Below are 15062 nucleotides of genomic sequence, written 5' to 3'. Positions count from 1 at the left end.
TGTCGATGCAAAATATTCATTTAGTTTGTTAGCTACCTGAGCAGGATCATCAACAGTTGACCCATCGATATCAAGTGGACCAATCTGATTCATCCCCTTCCTTCTAGAGTTTACATAAGTAAAGAACTCTTTGCTGTTTTTCTTTGCATCCCTTGCCAAGGATTTCTCGTAATCTGCCTTCGCCTGCCTAACCTCCTTTGTAACTTGGTTGCATATCAACTTGTATCTATCATAGGCTTCTGTGTCATGTGTTAATTTGTAAGTATCCCATGCATTTTTCTTCTCTGCCATATGCCTCATTAGTTCATCTGACATCCATTTTGGCCTAAACCTTGAACAATATTTCTTAGTTGGTATGTAAAGCCTAGTAGCTTCCAAGATAAGTTCTTTGAATGCTTCCCATTTTGAATTTGCTGTTGGTAACATCATCAGTTGGTCCCACTGTATAGAATTTAAATACTGTCTCAGTCCATCGTAGTCGCCTTTACGGAAGCAATAACCCTTCCCTTTACCCCTAATGGTAGTTACCTCTTTCAGTAAATCCCACTTCAGCACACTGTGATCACTGCCACCTAGTGGTTCATTTATCTGCAGATTCTTAATGCATGAAGAATCACTGCTGATAATCAAATCAAGAGTATTACTCCCTCTAGTTGCCTCCCGAACATGCTGATGTAGAAAACAATCATCCAATAAATCCACAAAAGCCCTGCTAGTGTGTGAGTAACCAGCCCCCAAATTCCAGTCAATATCTGGGAAATTAAAATCTCCCATTATAAGACTCTCTGATTTACTGGCCCACTCTATTTCCCTGTACAGTTTCTTATTATACTCATCAGAGTCATTAGGCCTATAGCACACTCCTACTCTCAATTTTGATCTCCCAATGCTTATGTCACACCAAACTGACTCAACACTGCACTGTCCAGCGATGTCGACTGGCTTCACTTCCTTGGTTTTTATGTGTTTCTTAACTAATAGCATAACCCCCCCCCCTTCCTGTCCTGTCTATCCTTTCTGTAAACGTTGTACTCCCCAAATTGCAGTTCTGCATCCCTTATATCTGTGTGACACCACGTCTCTGATATCCCAACAATTTGGCCTTTGATGTTTTGAGCAATACCTCAAATTCATCAAATTTATTTACTAAACTCCTAGCATTGGTGTACACGCAAGTATACCTGCACCTGTTTCTATTCTTAGCTGCCCTAACACAACCCATGTGTTTACTTGAACCGCAATGGCTCCCAGCAGTCTCTGAAATACCATGCATCTTGTTTTTCAGGCTTCTGCTCATTCTAATAGAAGCAGTGCAAGAATCTCTTTCACCTCTGCCAGTGGCTACTGTCAATCTATTGGTCTTTGTCTCCCCCCAAGCTAGCAGTTTTCCGACCCACCTAACACTGCCTCGATAGCATCAGCAAATATTCTTGCACCCTTTCTATTTAAGTGTATCCCATCCCTGTAGAAGCAATCTCTCCTGTTAACAAGTACAGTCCAGGCTGAAAAAAATTCTACCCCTTGAGCCTTGCACAATCTTTCCAGGGCCGAATTGATCGACAAGGCTCTCATCATATACTCCCTCCTATCGTGTCTGGGCAGAATTGCAAACACTTTCAAATTCAACCCTAATTCTCGGCTTTTGTTCAACAGTGACCTGTACTTGTTAAGTAATTCTGCCGGTCTCCTACTCTTAATAGGAGTAGGAGACCGGCAGAATGTTAAGTAAATCTGCCGGTCTCCTACTCTACACAGAAATACAGAGAGATACACAAAGGAAATTATGGAATCGTCTTTTCAACAATAAGTACGGATTAAAATAATGTGAGAAGGGTTGCAAGAGAACAATAGGCCGTGAGAATGCTGGATACAACTAACTAGTTTGAGAAAGGCAAATTTATAATTCTTGTTCTCGCTCATTGTACATTTAAACAAAAAAAATGAAAGAAAGACAAAACATTTTTATAAATGTTTTTTATAAAAATTTTTATAAAAAAATTATATAAAAATATTTATATACAAATTTATATAAAAATAAAATGTATATAAAAATAAAAATTTTATAAAAAACATTTTCATAAAAAATTTTTGTCCTGGTGAAATAAATTGTTAGAACAGTTTAAGTCTTGGTGGATATCATCGCGAAGAAAATGTCTCATTTAAAAATATGATTAAAGCCAACTGTTAAAATGAATAAACTCACTGCCAAAAAATTAGAAACCTTTATTAAATATATAGTAGGGCCTCGTTTTGCCCGAATTGCAGCCCGTACATATCGTGGCATGAATGTAGTTTCATGTTTGACTATTCTTCCATGAGGTTATTTTCCACTGCTGTATTGTAATCGGTACAGAATCGAGAAATCCCAACATATCTGAGAAATTCTGAATTGGATTCAGGTCTAGAAAATTAGACGAGTAGGGCAGATGCTGGAAATATTGGGAATTTTCTTCGAAACCATTCAGATTCAATTTTTGTACGGTGGCAAGTTGCGTTGTCGCCTTGAAAGAAGCAATCACAATCCTAGAAAAAGTGAAATAGTGAAGGTGAAGTTGGTCCAATACGGCAGAAAGAAAAGTAAAGAAAGATATTCATTACTCGTAACACAACCTACTAACGACACGAGCGGACCTAGTCCATTATATGATACCACCTCCAGTTGCTTGAGTAGTGTCTTCTTTGGATGCATGGGTTCATTAGGTTTGCACCATACCTTTGATGCAAAAAGTGTAAATCGAAATTCGTCAGACCACATGATCTTTTTCCACAATCCACTCTTGGCGTAGGTAACACCACACTCGTCGAATCTTTAATTTTTTTACAGAAGTAAGTGGCACACAACTGCCAAATTCCAGATTCTTTAGCTCCTACCGCTCTTATTGTTGTAGTAGAGTTTAAGGAGCATAAGTGATAAAGGCCATCTTACTCCGTATATACTTTTTGTAAACTGCGTATGTTCGCAGTTTACAAAAGAAAATTGTTGTCGATTTTCTGTTTGCAGGATGTAAAACCCGAGTTTCTGTGAGAAAAAACATGAAAAATCAATTAAAGATGTTTGGAACGTGTGTGCGTGCGTGTGTTAGGTGGTGCAACAAAACCTCCCCACACACACACACACACACACTTGTTCATCTGGACTCAGTTATTGGGACGTGCGATCACCAAGGACTGCACCTCCAAGCATCCGTCCACGGCACAAGGAGCCGGACCATTAGTGGATAAAAACGTCTGACGAGGCTGGCCCATGGCAGAGGTAGGGGGAAGCCCCGAATGAAGAGAAAAATAAAGACAGTGGAAGACGGGGAAATTAAAGGTGAAGTTGAAAGGGGTACATCAAGAGAAACGTCCCTGAGGTCAGTACGAGCTAGGGAAACCTGTAGTAGGTGGGGGAGGGGTAAGAGAGTAAAAGTGCCAAAGCGTGAATAGGCTTCCAAGGAGTATTTTTGAGGTACCAGCATGTTGGAGATCAAGTTCTCTGTGGAAGGTGGTGGTGAAGTGTAAAGTGTTCATTGGCTAACGGCCCCCAGGGGTTCCTCCATCTCCGTGTTGTGTACTCTGTTTGTGAAACACAGAACACTGTGAAGGCCAGAGATTTTAAAAGTTGTAAGGTATATGTTTATGTTAGGTAGTGGTATGTTGTCCCTCTGCCCTTTTGGCTGTTGGGCCTCTAGTGGGACCCCCGTTGCCCACACTTTCCCCCGAAGAGGCAGGTAAGGCATAAAGGGATCGCATTAGAAGTAATTACTCTGCCAGGCCTTACCACCTAATTTCCTAAGAATTCGGTGGTAAGGGCCTAAAAAAAAAGCGTATATTCAGTTAGAGTTGGGGGTGAAGATTGAAGAAGGGGGAAGAGCAGATAGAAGTATGGGGATGGTAGGGAAGGCAACCCCAGAAAGGTCAGTAGGGACTAGCCCCACCAGAGAAAAGGAGGTGGAAGGAAGGGGGGAGAGACAAAAACTCATCCTCTCCCTTTCCGTACCAGGGGAGAGAGGTACACAGTGAACCGAGTTAGGGCACCCGGTTCGGAATGTCAGGTGGCCAAGAATGGAAGTTGACATTTAGTGGCACGCCGGTGCCGTTGTCAGTCTTCATCTAAGAGATTGTGCTATTGTTCGTATTCTACTGGAATCTGTGAGAGTCAAGTCCAGTAGAATACGAACCTTTTGTCTTTCGTAGGTTGTCTCTATCCATAAGTTTTGGAACCTTTCCATGGTAGTTCCTGGGCAGTTGTTCTTCATTTGGTAGTAATCTTTAGTGAGTGATATCTTTGGAGCATTGATGATAGTTCACACCAATGATGGTAATGCTGGTAACGTTTTTCTGCCTTGTACATCTACCTATGAACTGAGGCCCAGTTCCTGTAGTTTTCCTTTGATTGATCCCCAACGTCTCCAAGTTGGGGATGAACCAGTTCAAGGTGCAGCTGACGAAATGGTCGATGGTTGGGATAAACATCTTTGTTATAACACCTTTATCACTAATGGACCATTGAGATTGCCACAGGATGTTCACTTCTTGCCAAATGCATTTATTTTCTACTTTCAGGTCTTGGTCAGGTCTAGTGTTTATACCTAGGAATTCTGTTGCTATGTTTTTCCTGGTGCATTCTGTTAGAACACAAAAAGCGACTTGCAGATCTAGGGGAGTTTCTCCGTGATTAATTGGAGAACAGGTGTAGATATTGTGAGGCATGCACGAGACATGCGTAGAAGGAAGAGACGTTGGATTTGTCCAAACCTGTTGATCACGGTGGTCTTGTCCACACAACGAAACAGATTTGGGCTCATTAAGTTATGATTGGAATGAAGACAGTGCTGTAAAGGAGATGCAAAGTTCTTCTTTTTAGTCCACAGTCAGTCCTAGTTACACAGGCCAACATGGCTGTGTAGCGTTTAGTTTTTTCTTTGAGGAAGTCAAGATGTGGTAAGAAAGACCACTTATTGTCCAGAGTTAGGTCCAGGAACTTGACTGAGCTTTCATATTGGAGAGGATGGCCATGCAGTCTAATCATCGGATGTCTTCACACGTTAAGAGTGCCCCTTATGCCCTTCATGAGTGTTTTGCTTTTAGTTGTGCTAATCGTCAACTTATGGGTTGAAGCCCATGTAGTAAGGGCTTCAAAGACAAGGTTTGCTCGGTTCTCAATCGAGGAACGAGTGGGTCCATCTACCAGGATAACGAAGTCATCGGCATAGGAAAACATGAAGGTATGCTTGAAAGTGTAGCTTAGCCACTCATCCAACATCATGTTCTGGGCCGAAAATGGAGCCCTGAGGGCAGCCTCTATTGGTATTCCTTGTAATCTGATGGAATGGATTCTTGATTGTGATTTTCTATTTGTGAAATAGCTGTTGAAACATTGTAGAGCTCCAGAAAGCATTTAGTGGCCTTAATTTCATCACCTTGCTTGCGTCATGATAGCGAGTTACGTGCAGTTGACGCCACGAAGAAAGTGCTATTGTTGCTTTACGTGAGGAAGGATGTTCTTCCCGTCATATTGCTTCAAACTGTGTCTTGTAATCAGCCGACAGTGAGTAGACTTCTTTCTAAACTCAAGAATACTGGTTCTGCTGATAGGAAAAAAGGAACCGGTTGCAAACGAGTCTACGCCAAAACAGGACCTCGTTTTGAAACGCTTACGCCTATTACAACTGTTAGCTGGCCAGGAAACAGGCCGGACCTGAATCATATAGAGAACTGTTGGCATCGTGTGGAATCTGCAGTTTGCCAGAAAGAAAGAAATCAAAGACCCTTCGTGAACTTTAGGAAGCAATAATTCGTGTTTGGAACCACAAACTGTCAATTGATTATCTTCAGAAATTGATCTTGTCAATGCCTCGATGGTGCGCTGCTGTCATCAGGGCCAGAGGCGGTTCAACTAAATATTAGTTCACCTGGTGAACTTTTCATTTTGTTTTCCATTTAAAACGATAAACTGAAGCAAATTGAGGTCTTCTGCTAACATTTCAGCCATAAGTGTCGTGTTTACCAAAACTGTGTATAAAGGTTGCAAATGCTCATTTTGGAATTTTAAGAGCACCTGTCTAATATTAATTAGCTTTGCGTTAACTATTAATAAATATCTTTTTGTTTATATTTCTATTTATGATGTTCCTCATTAATGTAACATACCATGGCGAAAAAGGATTAGAAATGTGAAATTCCTCTGCGATGCACTTTCTTTGAACACTAGTTTATATATATATATATATATATAAAACTTTTAAAAATACTGTGTATATATATATATATATATATATATATATATACAAAGGGTACTAGGAAAGTTTTGCAATACAGCTTTGTTTATTTAATTTTTTCAAAGTAATTTACTCTACATTCAATACACCTCTCCATTGAACAACATTCAGATTACAAAACAACAGCTGATCGTAGCCATCAATTCTCTAACTGCCTCGTCTACCACCGGTGATGATGGAGTTCCCTAATTCATGCTCAAATGCCTAAGTCCGTACATTATTCAGCCACTTTTAATTATCTTCAACCAGTTACTCTCGAACAAAATTTTCCCACAGCAGTGGAAAAACTATCTCATCAAACCTTTAGCCAAAGTTCAGTCGCCATCGAAACCTAAACACTTCCGACCCATCTCTAACTCCTCCAGCCTGCTGAAGCTCCTGGAGAAGGCCTTACTCCCCATCCTCACTAAGCAGATCTTGCCCAGTAATCCAGTCCAAATTCACTACTCCCTTCCAAACAGATCAACGATCACCAATCTGCTAGCCACCACGAATACTATCTTGTCAGCATTGGAGAATAGGCAGGAACTAGCTGTGACTTACTTAGACATTGAGGCTGCATTTGATGCCGTCCAAGTAAACCAACTTCTCACTCTCCTGGAATGCCACTTCCAGATCACAGGGAACATATTATGCTTTCTCTCCTCTCTTCTGAATAACAGAGTTATAAAGCTTCATACAGGAGATCGCACCCTTACTAGATCCGTCACCGCAGGAGTCCCACAAGGAGGGGTCCTTTCGGGCCTTCTGTTTTCATCCATTATCTTCCCACTGGTTGCACATTCTCGATGTCTACTGAGCTATGCGGACGATATCAAGATACTCACTCCCCTCATTCCTGGTCAAGGCCTAGATCTGGTAAAAGTGGAAATTAACAACACTCTCACCACAGTCACATCTTACCTCTGCCAGTTTGGGCTCAAGATCAATCCTGCTAAGTCCGAATTCATGGTGTATTCATTGAAGCAAACTCCTTCTTCTCTCCAGCTTTCGGTCGGCAACACCCTCATCCCAATTGTGTCCAGCCATCGTGATCTGGGCGTTGTATTCGACCCAAAACTTCGATTCAACGCCCACATGGATATGCTCCTCACACGTGCTTCAAGACTCCGGTGGATAGCAAAACAGCATCTCCTTCATATCACAGACAAAAAGATAACCGTGAGGTACATAAGAACAGTTATCTTTCCACCTTTACTCTATGCTGCTGAAACTTGGGCGTCAGCGGCACCGTCAATAAAGAAACCACTCTTTGCCACAGAATTCTGGCTCCTAAAGTGGGCCAACAGGAAGCACAACCTTCCAGCTCTGATTCGTACCACACAGCTTGCCAACTCTCTCGGAATTCCACGGCTTCCCACCTTAATCGATGACCAACGCCTCCTAGCAACAGTCAAGATGATAACAGGCATAATGGCAACACCTTCATTCTGGGATACCTGTGGCTGGAGGATCCCCCCTGCTGCCCTTAGGGCCAATCCCGAGCTCTACTCGCATTCAGCACGACTCCATCTCTCGGACAGGTTCCTTCCTCAGCAGATGCTCAAGCAAACCCAGGCACTGGACGCCGACCTGAACAAATTCGCTGCTGACCGGACTTACCGGAAAAAAATTATGACGAGTACGACTAATCAGCAATGACTGATGTATACCTTGCACCTGTTCCTGTCTGATTGAGCTGGTGCTCTTATCTCGATGTTAATCCAGCTCAAGCAGATTTAACTCTCGTAAGGAGTTCTCTCCTTTGTATTATAATATGTTTTCTTTGTAAAATTACCTTTTTGTAAATAATTGTTCAATTTTCCCAAGTTTGGGAAACTGTAAGCCCCTGGCTTTATGGCCGTGAAGGGTAATAAAAGATTATCTCTCTCTCTCTCTCTCATCCTCCGAAACCAATCTTTAAACCAGTTCTGCCAAGTTTCACTAGGGAGTAAAGCACACTCGTTGTCCCAAGCCCGTAGAAGGTCCTCATCACTGGAAAACCGCCTCCCTTTTAGCTTCATTTTCACATGCGGGAACAGTGCAAAGTCGCAGGGAGCAAGGTCTGGACTGTAGGGAGGGTGCTCGAGAGGTTTCAGTCCTGTCGTGGTCAAATATTCGGTGCAGGCATTGGGGCGGTGAGCTGGAGCATTATCGTGATGGAGGTACCAGGTGTCCATTCTTGACTTTGGCCGCAGGTTCTTCATAGATCCAATGACTTTAGGCAGGCATTGTTCAGTATACCACTTAGCTGTGACTGTCTTCTGCGTGTCCAAAACGACACGTTCCACAATTCCACTCGATTTGAAAAATACAGCTATCATTTTCTTCTTTACAGATCGGGATTTTCTGACAATTAGGGGTGTGTCGTCATCATCAAAGACCCAAACTTTGTTTTGAGCCTTGGTCGGCAGATCGTAATAGTACAGCCAAGTCTCGTCACCTGTCACGATGTTGTTCACATACCGAGATTGTCCCTTATCAAACTTTTTTAACATCTCCCGGCACCAAGTCACACGTCGTGTCATCTGCTCTTCAGTCAGTTGCTGCGGCACCCAGAGAGAACAAAGTTTCTTCACGTGCAAATGATCTTGCAGAATCGAACGAATTGCTGGTGCATTTAGGCCCAAAGTATCCTCTATCTGTTGGTAGGTCACTCGCCTGTTTTCGTCAAGCATTTTCCTCACATCAGTAACGTTTTCCTCCGTAACTGGCGTTCGTGGCCTTCCCGGCCTCTCAGAATCCTCCAGAGTGAAATTTCCCCTTTGGAATTCTCTATGCCACCTGAATATCGTTGTACGATGTGGACAATCATCATCTAGTGCAAGAGTCATTTCTTCTAAGCACTGGTCTATGGTTAAACCACGCACGAAATTATACCGCAAAACTGTCCTTATCTCATTTCGTGACCACGATGCCATCGCAAGCACTTGACACTCTCACTACTAATGAATAACTGAGCCCATCGACTTGGCGCGGCGGCTACTATACACGTATGAACATGTCTCAACATGCAGCTTCCTGTGATTCATTGTTGCGTCATATTGCAAAACTTTCCTAGTACCCTTTGTATTCCCTGTGTTGCAACGATGTTTAGAGTGTTCCCATAAAATACGGATTCTACTTTGGATTATCAATTCCCTGGACTGTGACGACCATTTCAGTGGATGCAGCATCGCTTTCTCTACCTGCAGGTAAAATTTTATCTTTTATTTGATGTGGGAAGGCCATTTTACAAGCAAGTGAATATATCGTCGTATCTTCCCTATGGAAACCCACGTGGTCGCCGTAGAGATAGTGTCACTGAGGCAGTGAAACCTGTAAACTGTGAAACTGACTGGGAACGGAGTTCTCCCAGGAAACTTTTAAACTGGTCACCTCACATACAACGTCTTTATTTTAGATCCTAGCAGTTTATTTTACCTTTTACCATGTTTATCGCCACTCTCCTTTGTTCGCCACCATATTGTTTCACTTAGCGAACCTACGTTTTTCGAGTTGGCACTAAGAAGCTTCCTGCTAATTGGCTATAAATTCTAGCTGTTTTGAACAACTTCAAAAAATAAAAAAAAAAATAATAATAATAATAAATAAATGAGTAATAATTATAATACATGGATAAATAATAATAGGTGAATAATAATAAATAATTGATAATAAATAAAATAGTAATAATAAACAAAAATAAAATTAAAGAAAATATGTCAAAAATCGAATCTCAAACGGGAAACAGTACTCCCGTAGTTGTGCTATTGCGCCCTTCATGCAGAGCACGGCACATCTCAAGCAACCAGGAACTACTTGAAAACACCTGCCCAAACTCAGCTCTGATTAAACAGCTCAACAAACAACCAGCTAAGTTAGGCACTGATGTTTCCTTGCAACGGGATCCAAATAATAGCAATATTATTATTGATGAGGAGGTCGCGGGTGTGGACACAAATATGAATAACCCCACCCCTCCAGCTGAGCGAAAACGGCTAAAACCCAAAAAAAAGGTCAAGAAATCCACTAAAACCTGTTCTCCTTCAGCTACTCTCTGGGAGAACCTAGAAGAAGAACTGAACTCCATGCAGTCCTCACTAGATAAGGATTGCTCTCACTTGGAGAAAATTATGATCCTCAGGTCCATGATGGAATGCTGCCTTCGCTTTGAAGGAAGTAGAGTAACCAAGCCAGCTGCCCAAAAAGTTACAGGCTGCTGGGGTACCCTCGAGAAAATGTTACATGACCTAATACTACAGAATGAACAACTAATTGCAATCAATGAACAACTGAGGGAAATAAATTATACTTTGACAAAGGCCCTCAGCAGTCCAGCTTGGACCAGCCATAGCACTCAGAACTCTTTCCTCCCAGATCTGACAGCACAATCAAACCGCCAGACACGACCAGCACTTCTCCCTACACTTATCCCAGAATCAACCTATGCTGCTATGGTACAGCGGCCAAAAATTAATGCTCATCCTCCCAATCACACTGACTGCCACCTTATGGACAGTGAACCGAATATCACAGTTAATGATTATCACCAGACCAAGAACCGGGAACCAAGTGAAATGCCACAGCGCCCCCGGTCCTATTCAGATGCGCTGAGGATCCAACCAATGGCAGATAAGCTATTTGCCCCTCCCAACACCAGACAGAATAGAGAACAAAACCTAGTCATCCTTCGTGCGACCAAAGAGGGTTGCTTTACTTCAAGCGAGGCTGTCAAGGAGGTTGTTACTACCAACTTGAAACCTCAAATGAAAACCATAAAAATTAAAAGCCTCAGAAAAATCCGTAATTCTGGAATCATCATTGAGACTGCTTCCAAAAAAGATGCAGAAAACATTATTCAAATCCCAGAGATAAATGAACTGGGTCTTAGCGCTGAGATACCCAAACCAAAAGGCCCATCTATTGTAATCTTCCATGTCGAAAAAGGAATTTCCAAAGATGACCTCCTTGAGGAAATGTATGACAGGAACCTTGCTGATCATATCACTAGACATGAAATTCAAAGTGAACTTAAAGTCAAGTACTCCACCAAATCCAGATCGGGTACTTGTTGCAACTGGGTAGTCGAACTCTCCCCGAAGATATGGCAAATATTATCCCAACAACAACGAATATTTATTGGCTGGAGCTCTTGCCGGTTCAAGGAGCACATACCTACCATCAAGTGCTTTAAATGTCTCCGATTTGGACACACATCCCATGTCTGTGCCCGACAAGACTTCACCTGTGGCCACTGTGCTGAACGCGGACACACCTACAACAATTGTCCAAACAAACATCGAGCCCCTAACTGTGCCAACTGCAAAGCAGCAAAAATGGATCCCAATCACTCCGTCCGGGATGTCAAATGTCCAATCTATTTAAGGGTATTGAGAACCATCCATAACAAAACCGACTATGGCTGTACACCATAATCGCCATTCCACCAACGTCCTCAAAATTCTCCAACTGAATGCCCAAAGAGCCAGAAATGTGGTCGAACAAATTAGAATGAAAATGGATGAAGAAGAAATTGATATCCTTTGCGTTCAAGAGCCCTACACCCACAAGGGACGGGTACAGGGCTACCCTCGCGCTTATAGGATCATTGAGACAACCACAGATACTCCATGGGCAGCCATCATTATTAGGAATACTACAATTACAGTCACAAAGATCGACTCCTTATGCACCCCCTTTGGTGTTTGTGCACACATTATCTGCCAACAAGGCTCTCTGCACGTAGTCTCGTTGTACTGCCGACCACGAACTGATATCGCACCATATATTGAATATCTCCAGTCAGTCATAACCCTCTTACCTTCCAGCAAAATCCTAGTAACGATGGATGCCAATTGTAGATCTCGCTTGTGGCATAGCCGTGTGGATGGCCACATAGTTTCCCAGAATGGACAGCAATTAGAAGATTTCCTTTCATCTTCCCCATTTGAAGTCCTTAACAAACCACATCACCTTTCTACCTTCAGCAATACCCTGTGGGAAAGCAACATTGACGTTACGCTCGCCACACGGTCCATAGCACAAAAGTTCTCATCATGGATGGTTCATGAGGCCTGGACCACCTCAGACCACAGGGCCATCTCCTTCCATCTATCTAGACAACTTGATAGTACTCCTCCCACCTACCACGATATCATCAGATACTCCACCAAAACAGCTGACTGGAATGCCTTCAAGGACAATATAAAATCAAAGCTACAAATGGATACATCCCAACTAAACCATCTTGATCCACAGGAGCACCTCTCCCTCCTAACAAGCACACTCCAACAAGCATGTGAGAGAACTATGAAAAAACGTCAGAAGCACCTAAAAGCTGTCCCTTGGTGGTGCAGGGAACTAGAAAACCTAAGGCGGCAAGTCCACACTGCCCGAAAAGCCTTCCAGAGAGCGAGGCACTCCTGCTGAGGTCCAGGCTCTACGGGAAGCATATAGAAGATATCGTAACGACTACACAAGCCTCATTCGGCAGAAAAAGAAAGTGTCTTGGCAGAACCTTGTGACAACCACTGGTAACGCAGATCCTTGGGGGGGTCGTTTATCGCATTGTTATGAACAAGCTGCCCAGGGGGATGTTAAATGCAACCCTGACTCCTGATGGCAATCCAACACACACATGGGCTGAATCCATGAATAATATTCTGAATGCCCTACTTCAGACTGATGAGAGTCCCCTCAATGATGAACAAAAGCAAATTAAACAAGACAACCAGGCCTTCTCCAACAATAAAATAGAACCTCCTTTCACCTCTGAGGAAATGAACAAAGCACTTGACAGAACAAAAATGAATAAATGCCCTGGTCATGATAATATTGAGGTTGAGGTCATCAAGAAAGCAGCAACACATCTCCCAAACCACCTATTAGCACTATTCAACAAATGCCTTGCGAAAGGAATTTTCCCTGATTCTTGGAAACAGGCAGTGCTTCGACTCATCCTAAAAGGTCCAGATAAAGATCCTACTCTACCCAAATCTTACCGCCCCATTGCTCTTCTCCCGGTCTTGGGAAAGGTAATGGAGCGGCTGCTTCAATCCAGATTATCCACCTACTACCAGACAGCCAACTTAGACTCTCCAAAGCAGTATGGCTTTAAGCCAGGATGCTCCACTGAAGATGCTATGAACAATCTGCTCAACACAGCAAACTCAACCACAGAAAAATATCTACTGGCTATTTCCATTGACTTTGCTGGTGCCTTCGATTCCATCTGGTGGCCCAGCATTGTCAGGAGATTACGTCAAATCAATATTCCACTCAACCTCTACCGCTGTCTCCAGAACTACCTCTTCAACCGCTCAGTCACTGTTCAAACAAATTTTCAGAAAACCTCCCGACCAGTTGTTAGAGGGTGTCCACAGGGCTCGGTTCTTGGGCCCTACTTCTGGAACTTGATACTAGATGAATTTCTTCTTATGGATTTGGGTCCTGTGGACTGCATGGCCTATGCAGATGACCTCATCCTCCTTATCAAAGCTGATTCTAGAACTCAGCTTGAGCAAATTGCCTCCCCTGCCTTAACGATCCTCCAAAATTGGGCAAACAACCACAAGTTAGTCATCTCTGGGGAAAAAACGAAGACTATCCTCCTCAAAGGATCCTTGGACATAAGAAGACCACCCCAAATTAAAATCTCTGGGCAGACATTGCAACTCAAAACAGAACTAAAATATCTAGGAGTAACCTTCGACTCCCGATTAACATTCTTACCTCATCTTAATTACCTCTCCAATAAAATACGTCGTTATACTGCCATGATCGTAAGAATTAGCAGAGTAGACTGGGGTTTGAAGAGGAGGACTCTCATGCTACTTTATAAAACCATCTTCTTACCAGCTGTGTGCTATGGTGCAGCCATATGGTTCCCTCGTGCCATCATTGCACGTAATAAAGCAAAGCTACATACAATTCAACGCAATATCCTACTCACAGTGACTAGAGCATGCCGCACAGTCAGTAATCCTGCCCTGCAGGTCTTAGCAGGCACCTTTCCTCTGGACCTGGAGGTTATTCGCCGCGGCCTTGCATACCGCATAAAGAGAGGAATTCCCACCACCATTCTGGATATAACACTCGATCTAGCTAACGATCCAAAAAACGAAATGAAACAGATTTACTCTAAGCTCTTCCAGCATTGGCAAAGATCTTGGGAGCAAACAACCAAAGGTGAAACAACTAAAAGATTTCTTCCACAAGTTATGATAACTGCACCAAAACCTCCTCCGTGGTACTCACCAGGCCTTCACGTCTCCTTCTTCCTCACTGGTCATGGATCGTTTCGGGCCAAGCTGCATGCCCTGGGTCTCACCGATTCTCCTCTCTGCACATGCGGTGACAATGAAGACTGGATTCACCTCATGTATAATTGCCCTCTTTATGACTTACCCAGAAGTCTCCTAATCACCAAAACTGGAAATATACCCAGTGGGCAGGAACACCTCTACATAATTGACGAAACCAACTACAAAGCCTTCACTACTTTTGCCCAGACTGTATTTGAAATGCATCAAATTCACCTACAGCAAACTGTTCAACGCACCCCCATCTTATAATGAACCCAAAACTGAATTCACAGAACATATCCTGAATGGAATCAAAGAAAACACAAACAGAATATTGATCTTTGTCATGACCTAACAGGAATCTCTTGACGTTCACAAAGGTAGCTATCTGACAAACCCACGAACCCAAAAAGGACTTTTCTACAATAGCCACAAGAACTCCAAGCAATCCTTGAGCTTCATGAATCCATGTGCCTCCTCTCATCCCCTAAGAGAAGATTATCCAAGTCCCAGTGTGGGACACTGCTCATTGCCTACA

The sequence above is a fragment of the Mastigoproctus giganteus genome, chromosome 12 (genome assembly GCF_048544385.1).
Source record: "Mastigoproctus giganteus isolate SK-2022 chromosome 12, ASM4854438v1, whole genome shotgun sequence".
In the NCBI taxonomy this organism is placed as follows: domain Eukaryota; kingdom Metazoa; phylum Arthropoda; class Arachnida; order Uropygi; family Thelyphonidae; genus Mastigoproctus; species Mastigoproctus giganteus.
Note: the sequence above shows the minus strand (reverse complement) of the source record.